Below are 23,096 nucleotides of genomic sequence, written 5' to 3'. Positions count from 1 at the left end.
GTGGAAAAAAAAAATTAATCTCATTGGTGCACGCTTAAAAAATTAGCGCATGCATCTCAACACATTTTTTCGTTCTGGGAAATTTCATGTTAAGTTGAATTTATTTACTTTTTTATTTGACTTCCTCACAGCGATCATTTTTTTTTAATTCTACTTCTTCTGTTTATTCCTCTTAACTCGGTCAGTGAATATATTTTTTTTCCAGTTTACGTGTCGGCGAGGGAATTGTCAACTGATTCTGAATGTGGAGAACTCTGAGAGTGAACGATCAATCCTCGAGTCCGATAACCCGTTGTACGGTAAACTGAATCTACAGCGTTTGCCCGATACAATTTTATCTGCAAAGAATTGTTATTTACCTTTGGTGAATGGTATATTTCACTGGTACATAATGGAAAATGGACCAGATGAAGAGTCACTGCAAATGTTGTCCGAGGTAAAACCACCAGAATTGGGATAGTACTGCTGGGGTAAATATAATAATGAGGGTACCATTTTGCAGAGAGGACTATTTAACATGGCTTGTATACTGCGGTTGTTGGAATGATTGAGTAGCTAATGGGATGATGCCAATGGGCTTAATGATAATGATCACAAAAGGATGGATATGGGTGCTAGGTAATCAGGGTAGCGAATCATCTCGCTTGTGATGGGGGATGACTCGGAGCTGGTTGCATTACAAGGTTGGATCAATACTTTCGGGGTCCGGTTTTCATATGAATGCTTTCGGAAATCTGTGTCACATGCCGATAATTTTTTACATTTGGCATCCTAATGAATGATAAGACAAAATCAGTAGACGTTAATAGAGCTCGTTCAACTTCATGCGCAAGAGAGTCATCTTCAGGAGCACTAAACTCCCTGGATGGAAGGGTATACATACATATATATGTACGCGAAGATCATATGTGCGCCGATTGCCAAAGAATACATAATAAATAAGTTCTTTATATGATATATATGGGTTCTAGGTCGAAGTTGCTCAAACACAAATTTCTGTAAAAGAATTACGTTGTAACATTCCCGCGAAGTGCTAAAAAGCTGACTGAAATAAACAATTTGAACTCATGGTCAATCCAAATTAAGAAGACAATTATCGACGAAATGTCAATTGGCGACGTTTTTCACTTCAATTTTCTAAAATTGTGCAGAATTTAACAGAAGAAGACTTCCAAGCTGACATTAATTCTTTCTCCCAAAAGGTTTTTTGCTCAATCGAATTTTGAAATAATCTGATGAATCCAATGTTTCCAAATGCTTTAATGCTTTAAAATTAGACGGACACTGACGAGCGTTAAACTCTGTTGTCAATAAACAATCGCTCCAGATTTTACAGAGAAATTCCCAGGGATTTCCTGACCTGCCAACCTTCACATTCTCACTTGTTTGCAACAAAACTGTGAGAGAATACTCGATAATGTTGAAGCTCTTCAGGTATTACGACTGAATACTTATGCTAAGTACTTCAGTATAATGGATGTTTGTTCTCAATGTTGTGATGTTGCACTGGACTGACGATTAATACCCTAAAATGAATCTACGGTTGGCCAGAGAACCTCGAATGTCTATTTATCTGGGCTACCCATTTTCAATTGGTTGCTGAATATCGTATTTCCATGATGAATCGCCTTAAATGTGGAGTGAACAATAAAAAATATGGGACTTTCCCGGCAAAAAATCACCAATCCGTTCCACAGATACTTACAATTTATTTCGACAATAAATATTTTACTCTAATCCGATTCAAGATCAAATTGATCCTTAAACCCCCCATTCGCCCTAATAATTTAGAATACTAGCACTTCACAGCTGAAATTGGGGTGAAACTAAACAAATGCTGGTATACAATTGCGAGGTACAGCATTGTCTAAGGTATCATCTTAATGATGCTTAGAAGGCAACTCTTTTATACATATATATGTATAAGTCTCCACATATTTCTTTCCGCACAGGATCCCTCAGTTGTTGAAAATTCACATAAAGATCCCCACCGAACCTCAAATGTCTTTCATTCCCAACTACACCCTGTTCAATCCTGACCCCTGAAAGGTTCCTTGAAATGAACAAACAGTTACCTGAAGTTCAAGTCATGTATCACACCAGTCTGTGACCTCTCAACTCGTAGGTGTTCGTTTCACTCCTATGGGAAACGTTGGGTCATGGGAGTGGGGAAGAATAGGGTCATGGGTTTGTCACGGATATCAGGGACTTTACGATCTCCCGCAGGACCCTCCAACCCGTAGAAAAGGTACTAGAAAACGTCTACATTTTTTTCCTCCTCTTTCTCCTAAACGAAAAAATCTACTTGTAGCAAATGCATTTAATACTTATGTCAAGTATATTTAACAGGTCATCTCAACATATTCCTTTTTCGATGGCCATAGTGGTATTAAAAATAGACGAAGTAATTTCGAAGGGTACGCGGAGAAATATTCAATAAAAATGAAGTATTTGTTCCGTAATTCCGGAGGGAAGTGCATATATGCGAAAGAGGTTCAGATTCTCACATCCCGTTGTTATTTATTCAGTTCTGCTAGGGAATTCGTACTGAGTGGATGTTTCTTCCAAGCGTAGTCATCACGTCATCTAATAAAGTATAATTTCATTTATTTCCCAAGTTCCTTCTCTTAACTTATCCCATAACCAATATAAACCCGTTTGTCACATACACATTTTGCCGTGCAATTATAATTGGACTTTGTGTGATTGAAAATTTATGCTCTGCTGAATAAATTCGTATGATAACCTTGAAGATATTTCTGTAGCTAGCTATATAATTCATGTGGTGTACTGAATGATGAGGCAGGAATAGTACATGATTCAGAGTTGAAATTCTAATTTATTCAAAATTTGTTCGATGTGGCTATTTTGGTCGGAGTGGATTGTCAACAAAGTTATTCATGTCAGAAGTTCTGTTTAGACTAAAGAGGGAAACATAAATTATTCGAAAAAGACAAATATCATCAGATTTTCCTTCATTAAAAATCTTCGTCATTGTCAAGTATAAACATCGAGTGCAAAATATAAGCTTTAGTTTTTTCCTCATATTATTTCAATGAGAAATTCAGCAAAATATTTGGACGCGCTCTAGTATCAAAGTCCTGAGCAATCGGGGAGGGGGAGCCAATGGCGAGAATCAACAATTTCCATTTTCCCGCACATTCAACAACATTATGGATCTGCAGAATCGATTTTTTTATCCCTCTCGCTATCTATCTGGTTCTTCTTCAATCGCAAGTCGTTGTTTCACGTCATATTCTCCCTTCAGATGGCGAACTGTTGGGTTCTCAAGATGGGATAAAGCTGATGGGGTAGGGGGATGAGAGGGATGTATGCATGTGACTGGAATAACTAGCAAGGGAAAACCCCGTGACCTACCCAGGATACATTATAGCTTCCCGGACGCTACCAACGTTCCTGCCATTATTTTCCACCGGACCATTTCGACCGAACTCACCGTGGTCCCTGGCGCCGAATGCCGTTTGCCAAAGTTTTTATTTCCAAACCCAGTGCATTCCTGGGGACCAGCTCCAATCGCCCCTACCACACTACACCCTATTCCCCAGGTCCAAACTCGTTCCTCGAGTATACACATTCGTTTCATCTCGGGTTCCCTTTTTCTCGGGGACAACGATTATCGATTCGAGAAGTTTTTCACTAGTGTGAGCGCCATTTGGAGAGCTTCGATCATCCATCTTGAGGTTCAAGATGTTTCATATTTCCTCTTTGTCGGGGAGTCAAATAGAGGGAATAGAGGGAGAAATTCTGAGGGGGATGAATTATTATTATTTTTTTTACTTAGCTGATAATAATCTAGGGAATAATATATTCCATCCTTCTCTGATTTTTCCATCCCACATCGACCCTAAACTTAGTAACTCCTCAAACAAACCTTTGTTATGAAAATAATTAAGTACTATAACAAATGTTATGGCAAAAATTACGGTATCTCTCCTAGATTCGCAGATATTCGTTAAAAACTCAACTCTGAAATCCATTCACTCATCTTGTTTTATTACTTCGTTGTTATTCGTAAATATTACACCAAGTCAACAGACCGTTCAAATCGACAGATGAGTTATTCTTCCGTGATTACTAATTGTAAATCTCCTGAGAAAGTCCCTCATTCCCAATAAATCTATCGTTGTTTTTCTGATTAAACTTTTTTATCCCAAAAACTCATATTTTCGTGTTTCAGTATTTGCCAACCACTCGACTGTACATTCTTCATCTCCTTGAGGATATGAAGTGAGTGAAAATCAATCTGGTTGTGGTTCCTGGTAGTGATGCTAGACGAGTTAGGGTGGAGGAGGCTGCTCGAGGCATCGCAGAATGCAGCGATGCGGTAACACCAACTGGGGAATTTCTGAGAAATGCGATACTCCACGAGATAAGCCCAGATTCATCGGATAGACCAGTGAGGGGTAATGGAAAGTGGTATTGTGACGTGTATTACTGTGAAAAGTTGGGATAAACACGAGATCGAACACCAATATATTGAATATTTCTTGCTTGTTCAGCATCAAATACTGTATCAATTCATCATCTCGTTTTCCTGTTACACTGATTTGAAGTGTTTTTTTTTCATCATACGCTACACTGGTCAGTCCCGAGGAATTCAAGGGTTTTTTCAAGCGAGTTTTATTTTAATCCTCATGGTACACATGTTCAATAGTACTTTTGTATAGAATGAAAAAAAAAATGGACGAGCGTGTGCGTGGTAATACATTGGGGAACGTAAATTCAGGGAGGTCAGTTGGATTTTTTGGAGCGAATAATTTGAATTCACAAGCGATGCGAGAAACCATCTCATTCCGAGGGAGAATAAGCCAATGTTGGAGTGTATCGGGTTGGTTTTTGATGTTGAAAAGGTACATTATGGAAATACGAACAGTACAATGGTCATCTGTATGACATTTTTATGAAACATTTATATAATAATAAATGCAACACAAAGCAACTCATTTAACAAAATTTGTTCTTCGTCTGCATTTACAGAAATACAATTGTCAATCACAAAGTTCGCCATATTGATCTCTGTGTGAGGTCGCGAATGAGAGGTATTGAGGGGGGGGGGCAGTCCATCGCCACATCAAATGTCAGAGCTACGATACACTGAATCATCCCTCAATAGTAAGGGTAGGATTGATGCGCTAGACTGTACTCCTGACTGGGTTTTTTCTGCTCATCCCTTGTCGTCTTTCTCTCAGATCTTCTCAAGAAAAATAAAAGATAAATCAGAGTCCTCGTCAGCTTGTGAATTCTACACATACAGTAGAATAGAAAGGGAGAGGAGGGAAAGTTCAGGAGAAAGGTCTGGGGAGAAATTGTGGGGGTCTCGGCTGATGCTCACTCGAAATATTGTATCCATCCCTTGGGTCAAACCCAAAACAAATATTTGAACTTTTGCCTCCTTCTCTCCTTTTTCACTTATTTCTTCTACCAACTTCAGACGATACATTCTCAATATTATATGATTCTGGTGACCTATATATTGACCGAAAAAGGGAGTTTATGTCGTCACTCAGTGGATGATAAACCTCATTAATATTGGAATCACATAATTCAACTTTGATCGATTTTTCACGTACATTTTCCATCGGTTGACTGGAATTTGAAATTTTTATTATCCTGAAAAATTTATTGAAAAGTTATCAATTAGCTTGTGACGTCAATGAATATCTCATATTCCCGAAATTGAAGGGATTGATGCAATATATGTGGATTGAACTTATGATGATTATTTGAATGTGGCTGGAACCGAAAAATGAGGTCGGTAATTGGTGAAATGTTTATTCCCCTTTGTCACGATTTTCTACTGGGTCACAGCAACATCACCCAGTAACTGAATATGTGTTACTGTGTTCATCCATAATTGTAACACTTACATTATTCCCCGAGTTGGTGGAGAATGATTGTACGAGACTGTAACCTCTTCAGAATTCGTTGGAATAAAACTGCCTGTCAGGAAGTTCTCCAGTTCACTGGTGATGGCGGTGGATTTGACGGGATGCGGATGGTGTATGTGTGAAAACAAAAAAGTTACTGGTGTATTGGTTAGCTTTGACTCTCGACTGTTACCTCAGTCAACATAAAAAGTCCCGCTGTATATGGAGATATGTATTGATTCCCCCGTAAATGTGCCTTCAAATCTCTCCTCTCTTCATGGTCCTTCACCTAGTCTCCTTTTGCCCCACTTTGAGGCATTGCTGCGTACCAATGGGTGAGATAAAAACTCGTGTGAAAAAAATGAGGTAAATACGTATTCATATTGAGAAGTTTGTCAAAGCTTTCACGTGACATTTTTCGCCCTCATTTCAATTTTTTCAATACTTGCAGACTCCGTAACTAGTTTTGGAAACACGAAGAGAAATATTCAATAAAAATTACGTATATTTTTCGTAATTTTGAAGTGAAGGGTAGTAGGAAGTTCAACGAAATTGTCACAAAATTTATCCTGAAAGTTTCATAAATTTTAGATGAATCATCTGTGGAATATTGCGATACTGTCACGTAAAATTTCCCATTCAATTTCGCAATCGATTAGTGAAGTTTGAGTTCCGTAATTTTTACTGAATATTTCGGTTCCCGTACAAAAAGAAACTCAGATGCTCGGGTGACTACGTGAGGAATTGTGTTTGCAAGTGCATGCACTCTAATTGCTTTTGCCAAGAAATTGAGTAATGGAGTTCTAAATAAGGATTTTCTTTCCTGTTAAAGAATATATTCACGAATATTTAACATGTCTATTATCAGAATTAAAATTGCCAAAAAATCCCAGGACTTCAACTTTCAAAATAATTGCTCACCTGCCAAGGAAGCAAAGTAAGTACTTTCCGTCCTCGTGTGAAAAGCAATCACTGTCCCCGCTCATCACCCCCCAAAGTACGAGCTTTCCCTGGAGCTGTGTTACAAAAGTGTTTTGTATCTACAACTCTCAATTAGACCCTTCTTTCTTCACCCACCCTCTGTCTACCCCCCAATCTCTACTTCCCCCTCCGAGGAATTTGCGATTTCCTCCCGATAACACGAAACACCCCCCGCAAACCAATCCGAACACGTATTCATCATTCCCGGAAAATTTATTTAAATCCTTGGCACATAATTTTTCTCCCCCATTCATTTTTCCACTGCTAAGTCCATAAGTGGTTTCCAAGCACTAGCGTCCAAAAAACCCCAAAATAATGTCAGCATTGAACGTCGTTTTATCACTCTAAATAGAACATCACTAGCTGAAAGAATCTCTTCCATTATTCCTGTCAAATCGATAGTTCCCAGTATAATAATCCCGGGCCAAAAAGACGTTAAAACTTTTGATACCCTTCCCAACCCCTCACGCATGAACACCGTAGTAAGTCTAAAAAGCCAGTGGTCTGGTGGATAAGAGAGACGTGAGAGGGATTTGTGTATGTGAGTAAGGCTTATCGCCTAGGTGTTTGTACGGTGATCTATCCTGCAGGAAGTCGGGCGTAGTCTTGGGTTGGAATGGGGTGAGGGCAGTTTACCCTCTGCCCTGTCTCTCCTTAACCCACAGCACTGGCCTACATACGAAGGGGGTGGGAATTATGAGCCCACCAGCTACTCTGTGTCATAAGCTCGACCAACACAACCATGATAACACGGACATTCGTCGCTACACCCCTGTGCGTGCACTGGTGGTAGTGGGGATGTGACATGGAAAAGAAAATATAGGGGGTGTAAGGAATAGCAGTCTTAACGATACACGAGTGTGCGTGTTCACGGTGGAAATGGACGGTTAGTCAGTGAAGTTGGATGGCAGAAAGAGTGTGTGAGATAGAGAAACATGGAATGGGACAACTGAAAATAAGACACACACGTTGGAAATGTCACGGAAATGAATATAAACGGTGTTTGTCGGGGGAAAGATCCAAAAGAGTGTCTCTACTTGGCTTTTTATGAATTCAGGTGTGTGCACAGGGCAACACATTGCCTGAAAAGCACTAACGAATCCCATCCTCGGGAATTATTGATCCCTCAGACGAAGCTTTCTCAAATTAATCTGTGGGAGAGAGGGATGATGGGAATAGGGTGACGCTTTTCATGCTTATATTGCTATACTGGGGCTCTTGCGAATATGTTTGATGTATCATTTTTTGTGTCTGGGCATTTTTTCGAAAGAGTCTCTCTAGGTGGACAGGAACAAATGAGCAGAATCGGAATTAGATTTGGTTGTTGTGAATTTGGGCCCTTAACTGGGGCAGTTTGGGGCTGGCAGACTGGGCCAGGCTTGATGGACAAGATAAAACCATCTTGGGTGAAGATTGATTTGACAATGTCACCCAGATTGGTTTCATGGTACCACACCAGCTCTGCCATTTTTAGAGTGAGTCTGGCTATGGAACCAATAGTTATTCATGGTTATTTTTACCTGGTTCATGTTCAGGAATTCCTGTTAATATTCAAGTGACATCTTTCATCGTTGCTGTGATTATACTCCAAGGATTTTTATACATCAACTGGCGCATTAGGGATATTAACAGGTGCATTTGGTAGTTTTTTTTTTATTGGCTCACAAAATTAATGGTAAGTCCTCTCGTGATACAGAATGCACTGAAAACTTTTGCATTCGGTGGATGGCCAACGGGTTGAGTATATATAATAGCATTTGCCTGGCCTGATTCTGTCGTATATTTTCATAGTCTCGTTAAATCCCCCGCTGTAGCTTTCTCGCGAGTATCGTCCCTCGAGGGTATCTCGTTATTCTTGTACTCGATACACATCGGGATTAATTCGGAAATTCTTTTTTCACGTTGGAGATTATTTCGGGGGAATTAGAAATCATTTTTTGAGGGGGATGGGGGGTTGTTAGAGATTTGCATCATCAATTTGGTTTCCTGTTTGATGGGAATATTGGCATATTTGTGAGGTAAATTTTTGAATGAATTGCGGAACTTGGAACAATGGAGCGGGGCAATATTTTTAATAGTCGCGGATGCTGTTGGGTCAGACATACATCACGTGAATATTTTTTTTTGTGTATGAATACAATACAACAATACTGAAAATACGGAAACATCATTAAATCTGGCCGGCTTTTTATATTCCATTCTCTCATTCGTGATTGTTTTCCAGAGCAATTATTTTTGTACAGAAGAACTATTCCCATTTTACAGCAGATTACATACGTACAGAGGTTGTAATCGGTGTAATATCAGATAGCTTTTGATATGGAATTATTTTTGGTACCTTTGGTTTACAATTCCCGAGAGTTTCAATTACTCAAACCATGACGGGATGAAAGAGAGAAGGAAATTATGAGTGAATATTTGTCTGGAACATGTTGTACATTGAAGTACGTAAGTTTTGATTTCACCAATTAATATCATAGTTCATCGTTCTACATGACGGACTAATTGACAATGACATTTGGTGATTTTTTTTTGGGAGGTGGAGATAAACCTGGAAATGAGAAGTTAAAAAAAAGAGTTATTATTAGCACAGTCCACTTAAATCATCAAACAAAAATTCTCGATTTGGCTAAATTTACTTCAGACCCTTCTGAGTACGTGGAATTTTTTTCCTTCAGTCAACACATTAAAAAAAATCAAAATCCTCAAATATTAACAGCTATACTCCAGCCCGATCAGAGAATAAATCATTTTTCAATGATCTTTCATTTTAATTCCGTGTTTTTATTCTCAAAATTTTTCTCCCCACGTACAAAATTGCACCCTAGACTATAGTCATGAACAATAGCACCGGAATAATGTGATTTTTAATAGCATAAAATCGAAACTCAGATTAGAATATTGTCACAGCCATTCGTCTTGATTGTAGCCATGTTCTAACGGCACTCTCGCTAATCGCCATGAATTTGCGTATAAAGCCTCATTCTCCCTCCCTCACCACCCACCCCCGGGCCCACAATGCTAGTGTATCTATCTACAGCCATTTTCAAAGTGGAGCTAGCGTGTCGTAATCAAACTGGCCGTAATTCACCAGTGGGACTGGATACACAAACTAAAGATCTCATCGCTGAGGTGGAATATATATAGTCGGCTTAGAGAGAGCGACAACAACGACAACGTTGAGACTTCCTTTCAGTTGTCCCTACCCCCCACCCCCACCCCTTCTTCAACCCCATGGGAAAGACTTACCACCAATCTAGCAGTAGCACGAAACGTACATGTACTTTTGGTTCACCTCGCACCTTCAATTTCACCTATCCAAGCTCAACTATCAGTGGCACCATCTATGTTATCAAGTCCTATTCGTTTTATCATGATCGGGGTTGATTCTCGGAATTGAAAGAAAGAGGTTTTTCGATGAAAAGTCAAACATACGTTTCTTATGGCCTATCACGGTTCGTTGGATAAATCGAAATGATATTTCTTTGGGGCATTTTGAGGATTCGAATGCATTATTTTATGATCATTATTTTTTATTTGTAATTAGGTTCTGATATTATATTCGTTAAGGTCTTATTTCGATTTGGGTGATAGAGAAAAACTATAGGGGATTGTGAGGATCTCTTTTTGAAATTTTGTAGTAATTTGCGGTTCTAGTGCAATTTGTAAAATTTATTTCTTTAGGAATTCACGGTTTGATGGAAAATATTGTTAATGTAGATGGGAATAACGATTTCATTATTGCTGGAGAATTCCTAACATCAGGGAAATCGGGGTAACGAGTTGCCGCGAATTAATACATTAGGATTGGTGCCCGGTTTTGAATTTTGAAAAAAAAAACTAAATTTCAATGAGTGAAAACATGTCCTAATTTTCGCGGGACAAATTACAATACTGTCCCATCAAATTTCCCAGTCGATTCCGTAATCAGTGAATGAACTGCGAGATTACTCCTTCCGACAAAAATACCAACACCTGTAAATAAATTAATAATATCCATTGACCCACTATCGGGCCTCTGAAATCAATCCGGGAAGTCCCCCCTCCAAAATTTCACCATCTGAGTCTCCAATTCCCCGCTAAATCCCTCAAAGATCAAACCCCACTCCCCTACATAGTCCATATGACCGATGAAAAATGACTCCAGAACCAAAAACGATTGGAAAAGTGCCCAAAAAATCAATTAATTGTAGCCTCCCCCCTCGCCAATGATCTGACTTCTCATCTGGAATTCCAAATAATCCTCGAACGTTGGAGAAAAATAACACGTTATATCACATAGACAATTAATTCTCAACCGAACTATTAATAGATTTAATGGGGACCGGACACGAGGGGTTAATGAACAATTCCAAAGGTATAGAATTTCAGTTGAAATGGCCTTATTCTCAATGATGTCACGGTAAATTTCCTCATTTCCACCCTCACAATAGTCTTTTGTCTGCAAAAAATAGACTGTATTATACAACAGTCTCTACTTGTCACATGCAAGTAGAATAATTGAACGTAGACTTCTCTGCAATTGACAAAGGAGAATCATAATTTGGTTGATAACGATAAAATTAATTTGATAATGTGAGTATCGTGCTTGCTTTTCACGTAACGTTTTCGTCCACGTGCCACCTGGTGTGGAGCTCTCATCAATTTATACGATGCCTACCCACCCCCTCATAATTTCACCACTCACCGTCCCCCTTCTACAGTCTCATCCCCGGAGCGTTCATTCCCTCGTTCCACACTAGCTTTGTCTTCTGCCAAAGCCATGCTGAGAATCCTTGGGTGCACCTCGCCAGTCGCGAATTCTACTAACGAAAGTTTATAGTTTTCCATAGTTTCTACTGGAATATCCCACCTTCCAGTGCTTTTCATAATTTCAGGAGGAATAACCCGGGGAGAATTGTCGGCGTGTATTTGGGGCTGGTACATACACAATTCAGCGGGTTCGGAGCGACGAAAGAAATTATAAATCATAGGATTTGATTGACTGCTCGGAAATTAAATATTGGGACAGTGCGCATCCGGAATAGGAATTCAAATCCGGGGGGACTAAGGCGGTGATTGGTTGAGCTGTTTCTGGTCTCATATTGATTTTTCTCAGGCCCCGAATTTACGCCGAGATTGTAAGGGAGCACAGTAATTTCTATTGAAATAAAACTATACAAATGATCAGATTTTCCTCTCTTTCTATATTAGTCGACATTTCAGACATTTCTAAACATTCAAGATAATCTTATTCAAACAAGCACAAGTCCATTAATTAATTTAGTCTCATAGGTCATCAGGCCACTCCAGGTTTAACACTTTTTCCTCATTGATCAATCTAATGGTGAAATGTTCACACTCGAGGCGGGAAATACAAAATGGGCCCGTGGAGTGCGCATTCAGTCTCTTCTGAATTTAAAGGAGAGGTAAAACGCTCATAATTTCAAGAATAACCTGAGATACTACGATTAGATTCTCAACTGATGAATATTTTAAAACATCCTCTCGAAGTTGAACTCTAGTATTTTTTATTTCACTTGGAACTCGAGTGTTATATCTAATTTTAACAACTTTGACTGATCAGGATGAGATGAGCTCTAAAAATTCAGAAAGTTCAGAAAATCCAGACAAGTGTTGGATCTAAAACTGATCCAGACCAAGACCATCTGAATGTTATTTGTAGTCGGGTTATCGTATGACATATCAGGGAATTTCCATTGCGATTAAAAAAACTGAATATTACAATAATGACAAAATTATATAGGATTTTTCACGCATCAAAGCTTTGCAAACTTGACCTATTTTTTCCCCTTCAATTCACTGACCCCACTGCATGGTATGACTATAAGCCATTGACAATAGAATTTGAATATTTAATGAGCCATGGAATTGTTCAATAGTTATCTAAATATCACAGCATTCGCTGACATTATTTTCCTAACATTATCCGCGATAATGGGGGCAACATTACATGCGATAATTTGAGGAATGTCTACTGTAGCAATCAAACCAATAATTGCGTCAACCAATAATCAAACCGATAATTTTATCAACATAAAGAGTCATTTCAAGCCCCATTGACGGCTCTAGTATTTCCAATCATGATCGCAGTAAATTCCAAATTGATTGGCTGAAGTACAATGACAGAAGTCACGTTGAGAGCACTAAATAATTCCACATTTTCCACAAATGTATCGCAAAATGCTAGAACTAACAATTTAAAAAATCTATCACAGAAATGAATAATGTGCCTACACATCTCCATATCTTAAACATTATCTCATCCTGAGAAGTTTGTTCTCTTCTTTTCCAACGAACACCGTTTACGCATCTTATGAAGGAAAATTTTGTTCCTCACTCGGCCGAAGAAAAGTTTTCGGCCTCGTAAGATTGCATGTGTTAGCTTCACCGCGGTTTCCATACCTCCCATGCGTTAGAGAAGTTTTATTGCAGTAGCGTGACGCAATGTCATTAGGTGATGACAGTACATTACAGGTCTGAGCCTTGGAAAACAGATACCCGTCCCCCACATCTAAGATTGCTTTTCGAGACGAAGGCGAGGATGGCAAGCATGTGGGAGAGGGTGATGTGTTGTTCATGGTGAGATGTGTATATTAATTTTCTATTGCCCAACACCACGAAAATGGGGGCTTTTAAGTTCCTCGACACGAAACAGTATCATGAGACGAGGCTCCATCTTGCCTTCGGCTCCAATTATAGTCAGATGAGTTGGATAATATTTTTATCATGCTGTTCTACTAAATGGATTTTTCTCTACACATCGAGTCTAATAACACTGACCCAAAGGATACACTGAGAAAAAAAGGGTATTGCCATATCTCGATTTAGTTTAGAGAGACGTTTATTTTTTGAATTTTGGAAACGGAGAAAAAAGTCTATGAAAAATTACTGTGCTGGGCACTAGAATCGAGGTGCAACATGTTAGAATACTGAAATGTGTTTTATTAACACATAAAAATTCCTATCAATACCGTAAATTTTGTAGTTAATGATATAGGGCTTGGTAAAATTTACTGAACGGCACTATGAAATATGAAGATCTATCATTTTGTATTTGAGGTTAAATCAAAAAATGGTAGGAATCTTTCAAAAATTCCTATGTAGGTCAGCTGATTGTATTGAGTCCTCCTTCATTTCATACTGTACCATACAGTAATTTTCCGGTAACTCATTGTGATAGCTAATGATGACCACCGAATATAGCGGATTATTACCGACGTTGCACTTCGTCATGGTAAATGTTGCAGCAGTCTCATAGTAATTTTTCTCAGACCTGCAGTTTGTGCCGAGATTGTAAGGTACCACAATAATTTTTATCGAAATGATTTTACTAGACTTTACTAGTACTTACTAGACAATTCTGATTAATTTTGCATGATGTTAATTGTATTATTCTGAACATGATCATGGCGGTTATAATCTTGAGTAACTATAATAATATACGGTGTGGAGTATTACTCAATGATGGAATAAATAATAATAAACGTTCCTTTATTAATTAGACTGAGAGAAGAATTCAGTGAAACGGTGCGACTATTCGTTGACTCGACTACTCGATCTCGTCTCGCTTCAATCAAAACGTTGAAACCATAGAGTTCTATTTTTATACGAAAAATATCTATCCAATAAGACAGATTTCATAAAATCTACGATATTTTCGCCTCAGTCTATCTAATATCAATCAAATTTATCCATTACGCAACCGGATGAAACTCTTTTCTGAAATAAAACTGAATTCATTCGAGTTCACAACACACGAATGTTCGAAAATTTAATCCTTCCATCTCCATTTCCAAAACATGAATATGCTAATTGAATATACCTTTACATGATTGATAATTCTCTCATTTTCTGCTATGAAATACCTCATAATTAATCCTGAAACGACACAATTGATTGAATAATTCATTCGCTCTTTCCTTCATTAATGAGGGAAAGGAAAAACCGGACGGGGTAATAATATAATCTCGGATTTGCATCGGGAATGTACTCGCTCGAGTGTCAACACGATATATAATACCTCAGCCATCCCCTCCCCCTCTTCACCCCAGTCCACATATTCAATAGTGAGAACCACCTCAACTAGTATAAATCGGAAGCGTGCTAAACTGACCACAGTCATCATTAAAATTAATGGGTATTGGACGAATGATGCTAGTGAACTGTAGTGAATTGAAATGACAGGTGACAATTGACAGTTACCATCGTGAACAAACTACGAAAAATTTGGAAAATATCAGGGAAACGGATATTGATAAAAATAATACTTCAATCAAGTATATTTTACACGTGATTAAGTTAGTGGTTAAATAAGTTTAAATTTGGTTTAACTATATTTTATACTCGATTTTCGTATATTTTTATTTATATCCTATGCGTAAAGTGAAATTTTACGCACTCGGAACGTGTGAAAACCGGAGTTTTTCGCACATTGTATTGGGAGATAGTGTTCAATACTTGTGGGCAAAGTGGTTATAGGGCTGGGGGAGATTGATAAAATGATCCGAAGCAGAGGCGAAGACGAAGTGTCGAAAAGTGGATTTTTTTACATACTTTGCATATACAACTGACGACAAAATATCGAACACTTCGACGTTGAAAAGGATCACAAGATGGCTGTAATGGATTTTGATTCCTAATAACCAGAGGAACCGTAGAGCCTCATAAGCCTCTTGATACCGTTTTCAATGTCACGATTCCTCGACAAAATCCTTTTTTTTTTATCATTTTTTTGTGGATCACTGAATTTAGTGGAATGATTATTAAGACTCATTAAGGGCGCAGAGTTAAATTGGCAATAAATGGACAAAACCACAAACAACTACGAATATAATGAATGAATGAATTGTAAAAGCTTTTAGTGACAAATCATTGGAAATTTTTCAATAATTTATTAGTAATTGAGTGCACATATTGACAATAAACGTTTTTATGTTATTCAATCTATTCATAATAGACAATACAAGCGTGGAAAAATTATTTCATCGATGTTAATTGAAAATCCAATATATTATGATTCTCTACCCAATATATTCACAATAAAAATGATGATATTGTTAAGTCAAGCAAAATAGGTTTTACTTGAATAAAATATATTTTATACTCAAATCAAGTATAAAATATAATGAAATATATTTGATTCAATTATTTTTTTCTTTTCACGTAAGCCCACACTGTAGAAATTTGATAACGCGGCTTAACTGCTCGAGTGTTTTCAGGGTGTCTTATTCTACCCTATTTTCGTTTTTTTTTCTCGTAATAACGTCTGGCGAGTGAGAATTGAGGAAAAGCCATGAAGTGCTATCCAGTGGAAAAGCCAACGTCATGCTATCAGGAGTTCGGTATATCGTGGTAGGATACGTGGGAAAAGTGAGAAACTTTTATCGGTCCAGTGCTGATCGAGTAACTGACGTACCTTTTCAAGGGATTCCTAGGGCATCAGTATACCCTCCAATGATAGGAGTCACCGATAAAGGCTGCCCTACATTTCACAGATTAAAAATCGGAGATCACCTTTCGAAAATCGAACATAATTTCGCAACTGGAGAATATTTCAATCATTGATTTTTTCAGTCATTTAGTTGGTCTATGAGAACCGAAATGAACGTTTGATATCATGAGTTCATCACTTCGTGACTATTTTAATAGTCACAAGAATGTTAGGAGTCATGATTATAATTAATTGGACTCAGTTGTGGACACAAATCAACTATAATTTGTCTATTAACTGCGAAAAATTTTAGTCTTATGGTTCACATCCTTTTTAAAACAGAAAAATTGGATTTTGTACCACTTGGCTGAGCTCTGGGATAATCAATGAATAATTGTTCATGAATAAATTAATGTATAAATGATTTATCAATCCATTAATTCATAAATTTAGTAGCGAAGTGGTGAATCGGGATAAGCCACTTCTGACTATCGACCAGTTTTCAATGAATATCTCGAAATCTAGAAGAGATAGCGAAATTTTAATAGGTACCTTTTTTAATGAGTGAATTAAAAGCTACAATAAATGCCATGACAAAGATTTCGCTATCTCTCTTAGATTCGACGGTATCGTTCAAAAACTCGATTGAGCGATGTGTCAATTTATCTCGCTTAACCACTTCACCATCGAATTCCTCGGCTCTGAAAACAGAGACTTACCACATTCTAGAAATATACCCGACATAATTAAACAAGGATCCAACAATAGCACGGAACATCCGAATCAAGGACCAAGCGCTGCACCCCCACAACTACTTTATTTCGAAGGAAGTCTGTTTAATTAACATTAATATAATATTTTAATTGATTTATTGTTGCAGATGCAGTGCAATTTATTGTATTATCACACATTAATTATTACAAGCATCACTCGTAAATCTTCATGACATAAAATAGCGACCAACTGCCGTAGCCAGAGCCCCCCTCCACCAATGATTTAATAATGAATTTTCATTGGGATGAAATATCTCCTCCCTGACAAATATCATAAATTCAGTTAACGAAATATATATAACATCAGAACAAAGTGATGTGCTTAACATTTACTATGGCTAAATTGTCGAGACGAAAGCCTCCATTGTCGAGGATCCCAGGGACGGTACGTGTTGAAGCGACCGCGAAACCCATTAAGATTAATGGGTATTGAATAATGGAGAAGGTCCGCCGAGATAGAGATGACGAGTGAAAGACCGAATATAGTACAAGGCCTCACTCTGGCTTTCGTGAAGAAATACACGTATCAAATACGTTGTGCTCTTGTGATGCCAGTGCCATTGTACTTAGACTAGAAGTTCACGTGAAATCGAGTTTGTATGTTTCGACAAACGGATATTACAGAAAGTAATGGATCTTCCGGAGCTGAGAGGGGGCTTGTCAAGGCGTCTTTCGATACTGAAACATCGACGAAGGGATTACGTTACTCGAACGCGTGATCTCCTTGATGTAACATGGAGAGTGCATTCGGTGGAGAAAAAAAAACATCAATGAGGGGAAAAATTGAAAGCTGAGATGTCCAGGATGTATCGACGATTCCTCATTGGATCGATACTGTGTGTCGAATTTTTTTACGAGTTTATTTTGGAAATTGGGCATCTATTTTGCTGTTTTTAAAAAATTTTATTATTTCATTCAGCAACTCGATGACTTCGAGTTATTTTTGTACGATTTCAAAATATTTTTGAAGATCACAACTATAAAATTGATTAGTTTTGATTGTTGAATATTGTTGAATGTTTCAGTGAGAAGATTGTCACATAAATTTAAATGAATTTTTGAATTGAACTGTTGTGAGGAAGAAAATTTCCGAAATAGAGTGACAGTTGGGAGGAGTATTTTGAGAGAAGGGAAAACTAAATTTTCTGTGATATAATTGGCGAGTAAGGGTTGTTTTGACCTCGGTGATGAGGTGAGTAAAGGTCCACACGGAGCGAGGAACATTTTTTTGGATAACGTTACGTTCAGATATAGGGGATGTAATTCAATCATAAATATTGAAGAGTGAAAAATGTTGAAAAAAATGTGGAATGTGTGAAATAAACAAAGAATGAATGAGTGAGTGTTTTGTTATATTAGATGTTTGTGCACGTGTGAAAGAATATGACTCTAGTGGACGTTAAGATTTGTTTAGACGTAAGGATTTTAGTGTAATTTATGTATTTGTTCAAAATAAGGAATGGGAGAAAATGGAGACGCGTGTCTCGAACATGAGAGATTTATGTTAGTTATGTTTCGAGTTTTGAGGATTTCTTCTAGGATAATGGTGAAGTGTTGTCCAGCCATGTGGGATCACTCATGGGACAGACCCTGTATTGTTTAAGGACTCAGGGAAGAAAACGCGCAATAGAAGAAAAGGACAGAAGACAGGGCATTTTCGGGTGTGAGCTGCGGTATGAGTTTAGTGTGTTTTTAGTTTAAGTTGTGACCTGACCGCGGACGCGTGAGGATATTCGTCTCATCCTCCTAAGATAATTTTTACTGTGTTTGATTTTATATTATTCTGTAACCTTCGTAAAATAAATTAATCATTTATCCTTTAACTTGATTTTGATCCTACAAAAATTAATAAGCAAAATTGTCTAAATTGTTTCTTAAAGATTCTAATCTCTAATCCGGGGTGAAACTCGCTACTCTCGAAGAAATGAATGATGCTATAAATTACCGAAGATCCTAAATAATTTTTGCAATATGTGAACAACACTGTCGTTGTGCCTGCAATACACTATTATTTTTCCCAAGTTAAGCACAAGTAAATGGTAAAATACTCTTTTATTACGATTAGATAAATTTACGACTCCTCAGTGTGTTTGCTAATGGAATGAAATTGACACGAAGGCCCATCTGCGTATACCAATTAGAGGCAAGTGGATCAAATAAAATTTGTGGGAAAATGTTACGGCCTTATTGATTATACGGATACGTCTCCATTTGAATGCTATTCCATGGCCGGTCATCCTTAAACCTGCAATACCCATAGTGACACATAAAAGACGTTTTATTTGAACGTAATTTACGTTTTTATTTTGATCGTAAAAAGGCACATTTTCGAAACTGACACTCCCATTTGCATGACGGAAAACAGCTGCCCCACATCATATTGGCTGTAAATGTGAATTAACTTCAATCGACCGTGAATTATACTAAGCAAAACTCCGTATATTTTGACACATAGACAATAATCCGGTGAATTTAACCATCTCATTATTGGAAAATCGGAAATCAATGGAAAAAGTGAAATACCAGCAAGCTATTGGATTCCACTACTCTGTCAACCAATTTTGTCTAAATTTCGTCTGGTGAAGTCGCGAAATTTATCTCTTCTCTCAATTCCACTGAAATTTCAGAGAATTTTGACATTGAAAATTCAGATTTTTACCGAAAAATAAAACAGAACGATCAACGTCCTTTTTATTTTTCTCTAAAAATAATCAAAAAATTGGAAAATTCTGGTAAAAGTCAATTTATTTATTCATTAGTATTTATTCCTCCGAATCCATTAATACCATATCACATAATCAACCTCTCAATCAAACAGAAACTTACGCTAAACACCCCAATATCCCTAACTAACCCCATAAATTCTCCGAAACCAATACACCGACAGAAAAACACAAATTCATCAATTAAACATTCTCCTGACAACAATTCAACGCGCATTTTCCCATTCAAACTTATGCCATTTGTTTACCCAAAACAAATATGATCATATACTCTCCTCCGTGTTCCTATCCCGTAATTCTCCCTCCCCCACAATTCCCCCCTAAAACTTAACCTCGAAAAATCACTTTCACCCCCCAGAGATCAAAAAATAATGTTCACCCGCCTCCGCGAGCATCTTGAGGACCTTCTCACGCTCTTCCATTATAATCCTCCTTCACTCACCTCTCCCACCTTCCCCTCGAAATCCCTAAAAATCCAGAAAAAACCTGCCCCCCCCCCCCAAATTCATTAACTACCATTTTCGAATTAGCATTCGGTCATTTATAATCGAACAGATCTCAAGACGCATTCGATCCTGAGTGCGCTCGGGCCGATGGCATGGGCCAAGGCGGCTCGATAATCAATTCACCCGCAACTCTTTCCACCCCTCTCTCTCACTCCCCACCCCCCACCCACCCCCATGCAGCTTCCTCTGACGGGGTGCGACTGGCTGGAAAAAAAACGAGGAAAAAAAAACCGTCAAGCCAGCGAAGCATGTAACGAGTCCAAGAGGAAAGAAGAGACAGGGGCATTTTCGGTGAGGAATGAGAGGGGGTTGGTAGATGGGGCTTGCAGTGTGGTGGCACGCTGCGGCTAATGCCCAACGATCGGATGCGCTTTAAAACTCTCTCTTCGTCCACGGTTGGAGGGCAAGTATGCTTACGGCATATCTGATAGCTCCTACGCTTGCAATGGAATTCAGATGCTGAAAAGCTACTCTACCCTATTTTCACGTACACAACGCACACACATCAATTTGCGCCCCTTCAATAATCCCTCCCTTCCTCCTCCTCCTCGGCCCCCTCCACCCCCAGCATCCCCTCTACCGCCGCACCATTTACGTTCAGATAGTACCAAAATTATAGCATTTGCACTCGTCTCTTCCGTTGGTACTCGAAACGCGTATAAATCGTTTAACTGTATTGAAACGAAATGTCCAATGAATCGAAAATGGATAGATTATTCAGCCATTACGATAAATAGCACGATTTTTTCCTCTTTCAAGTAGCAATGGGCTTTCAATGGACGAAAATGAATCACTCCGGGAGGAATTTGTGATTTTAGTTCAACTCAATCATGTAAATTCACGGGATTTCATGTCTAGAATTGACTGACAACGCGCATATTATAAATAAATTCTTGTAATTACAAGAATCAAAAACACTGGAGTGAATTCATTCAACAGGTGTCGAGGAAATAATTGTGAACAATTACGGTTTAACATAATTATAATTCGATTAGCTCACTCCCTCACGCGATATTCAAATTCTCGATCTGGTTGGGGTTGCAAAGACAACCCACCCCTTTTAATATCTTTATTTCATCCCTAATAATGATACAAATACATTTAAAAAATACACGTCACATGAAACCGTACAATTAAATCAAAATTACGATAAATTTTTGCCATAACTCCTTTTTTATTCGAAAATGACGGCCTTAATAAGTTCATTGAATACCGTCACGGAATTCCCCCTCCCCTCCTGGTGCAGGAAATAAAATATTCATTGAAATATCTCCGATGGAATTATGACGAATAATACGAGGAGATTGTGACTGTAACAGATTGAATGGCAAAATCATTGAAATTTCTGGGAAGTAATCTCGTTAATTACTCATTCTAACCGTTGAAGAGGCTCATCCACTTTTTCATGGAGAATTTTGCTGACTACGTGGTTGAAGCATGGGGAAAGAACCCCTGCCCAACAATTGATATTCAATCCGGGAAGGGCCCCGGAGGTACAGCGAACAGTAAATCAAATCGTACCCGAACTCAAATCGGATTTTAATCGTCGAGTGAGAGCCTTTCGCAACACTGTCAGAGCTCAGAGGGGGTCGGGGGAGGGTGATTCTGAACAAGTGGATGGAACAATGAAAAGGATTGATATTAGATCGACACTGGGTCTGTAATTTATCCAGAAATGAAAAATATTTGGCTGAATGCCCTCGGGCGATGGCCAGTGGCAAATTCTTCGAGGATTTTACAACAAATTCCGTTAAAAATAAATAAAATTAAATACATAAAAATTATTTGATCTTTGCACGAACCTCAACTCGATCGCCGGACTTCCCTTATCATTGATGCTGACGATTACGTCACGGGGATACTGTTGTTGAGTCGTTTTGTCGGAGTTGCACTTTGTCGAAGTCACTTTGCCGCGTTATGTTCACTGTTTAACAAATAGATATTGCGATAAATTCGCACTGCCGACTAATCACCATACAAAATACTGATAGCCAGCCACTGAAAAACGCAGCAATATTGCATCTATCACAATCACGAATTGCAGTATTCTCCTTCGGTTTGATTTTCCAAAAAAAAAAAAACAAATCACTGCAAAGCCAGAGGAACTGACTCAACAAACAATTATGTGTTTGCTGATACTATTAGTTATTTATATTTCACTATTTTCCCGTCTGTTTTGTGTATTTGGAAAGTCAAAAAACAAAATCTCGTCAACTAACAATAATTAACAAACTCGGGATAAAATCCAATTAATTCACGAATTCATCAAACGTCGCACAGCATTCGATAGTTTTCCCGTAGCATCGATCTTCCAACTCGTAATTCTGTGACAATCACGAAACGACGTGCCTCGTTATTCGATGTTATTGGTAGTTGTTAGTGAGTACAACAGAGAGGGAGAGAGAGAGATAGCTACTAGGATTTTGGTGTATCCAAAAGCCAATTCTGAAGCAATATCGACTATTCTATTTGCCCTGAAACACTCCGAAACGCACCAAATTGCGCTTATACACACTCAGACGATAAAAAAAATTATTTCACCGTTTCACTGGTGTTTTTATATTTAATAAACTCACATACACAGCATTAAATCACGATGTAGCACGGCGTTGTAGTAGTGCGAGTTTACTCTGACAATTTATATCCAACTGTACTTTATTTATTTATCAATCTTTATTATCCCCTCCCTCGTTACTCACAACCCCAACCCTCCACGACGCTCCGCCTCGGCGCAATATTGGACTTGAAAAACTTGAGCCAGAACTTATTTCTCTGTCCTTCGGCTCTTGATT

The 23,096-nt window shown here is 38.2% G+C and overlaps 1 protein-coding gene and 1 long non-coding RNA gene across 2 annotated transcripts in view; both read right to left on the bottom strand.

Annotated features, from left to right (window-relative positions):
• Ten-a (Tenascin accessory) overlaps positions 1-22,176 on the bottom strand; it is a 505,103-nt gene extending 482,927 nt beyond the window's left edge. Inside the window, exon 1 of the mRNA XM_064132440.1 lies at positions 22,107-22,176. The gene's annotated coding sequence lies outside the window, so the exon portion shown is untranslated. The remainder of the gene's footprint in view (positions 1-22,106) is intronic.
• On the bottom strand, positions 5,030-6,095 carry LOC135167505 (uncharacterized). The gene is made up of 3 exons (XR_010299870.1): positions 5,889-6,095; positions 5,592-5,631; positions 5,030-5,487 (listed from the first exon to the last, which is right to left on the bottom strand). It is a non-coding gene; the product is annotated as an uncharacterized LOC135167505 (long non-coding RNA).
• Positions 22,177-23,096: the final 920 nt, after the last annotated feature.

The sequence above is a fragment of the Diachasmimorpha longicaudata genome, chromosome 1 (assembly GCF_034640455.1).
Source record: "Diachasmimorpha longicaudata isolate KC_UGA_2023 chromosome 1, iyDiaLong2, whole genome shotgun sequence".
Classification (NCBI taxonomy): Eukaryota; Metazoa; Arthropoda; class Insecta; order Hymenoptera; family Braconidae; genus Diachasmimorpha; species Diachasmimorpha longicaudata.
The sequence above is the reverse complement of the archived record's forward strand: the minus strand, read 5'-3'. Positions and strand labels throughout refer to the sequence as shown.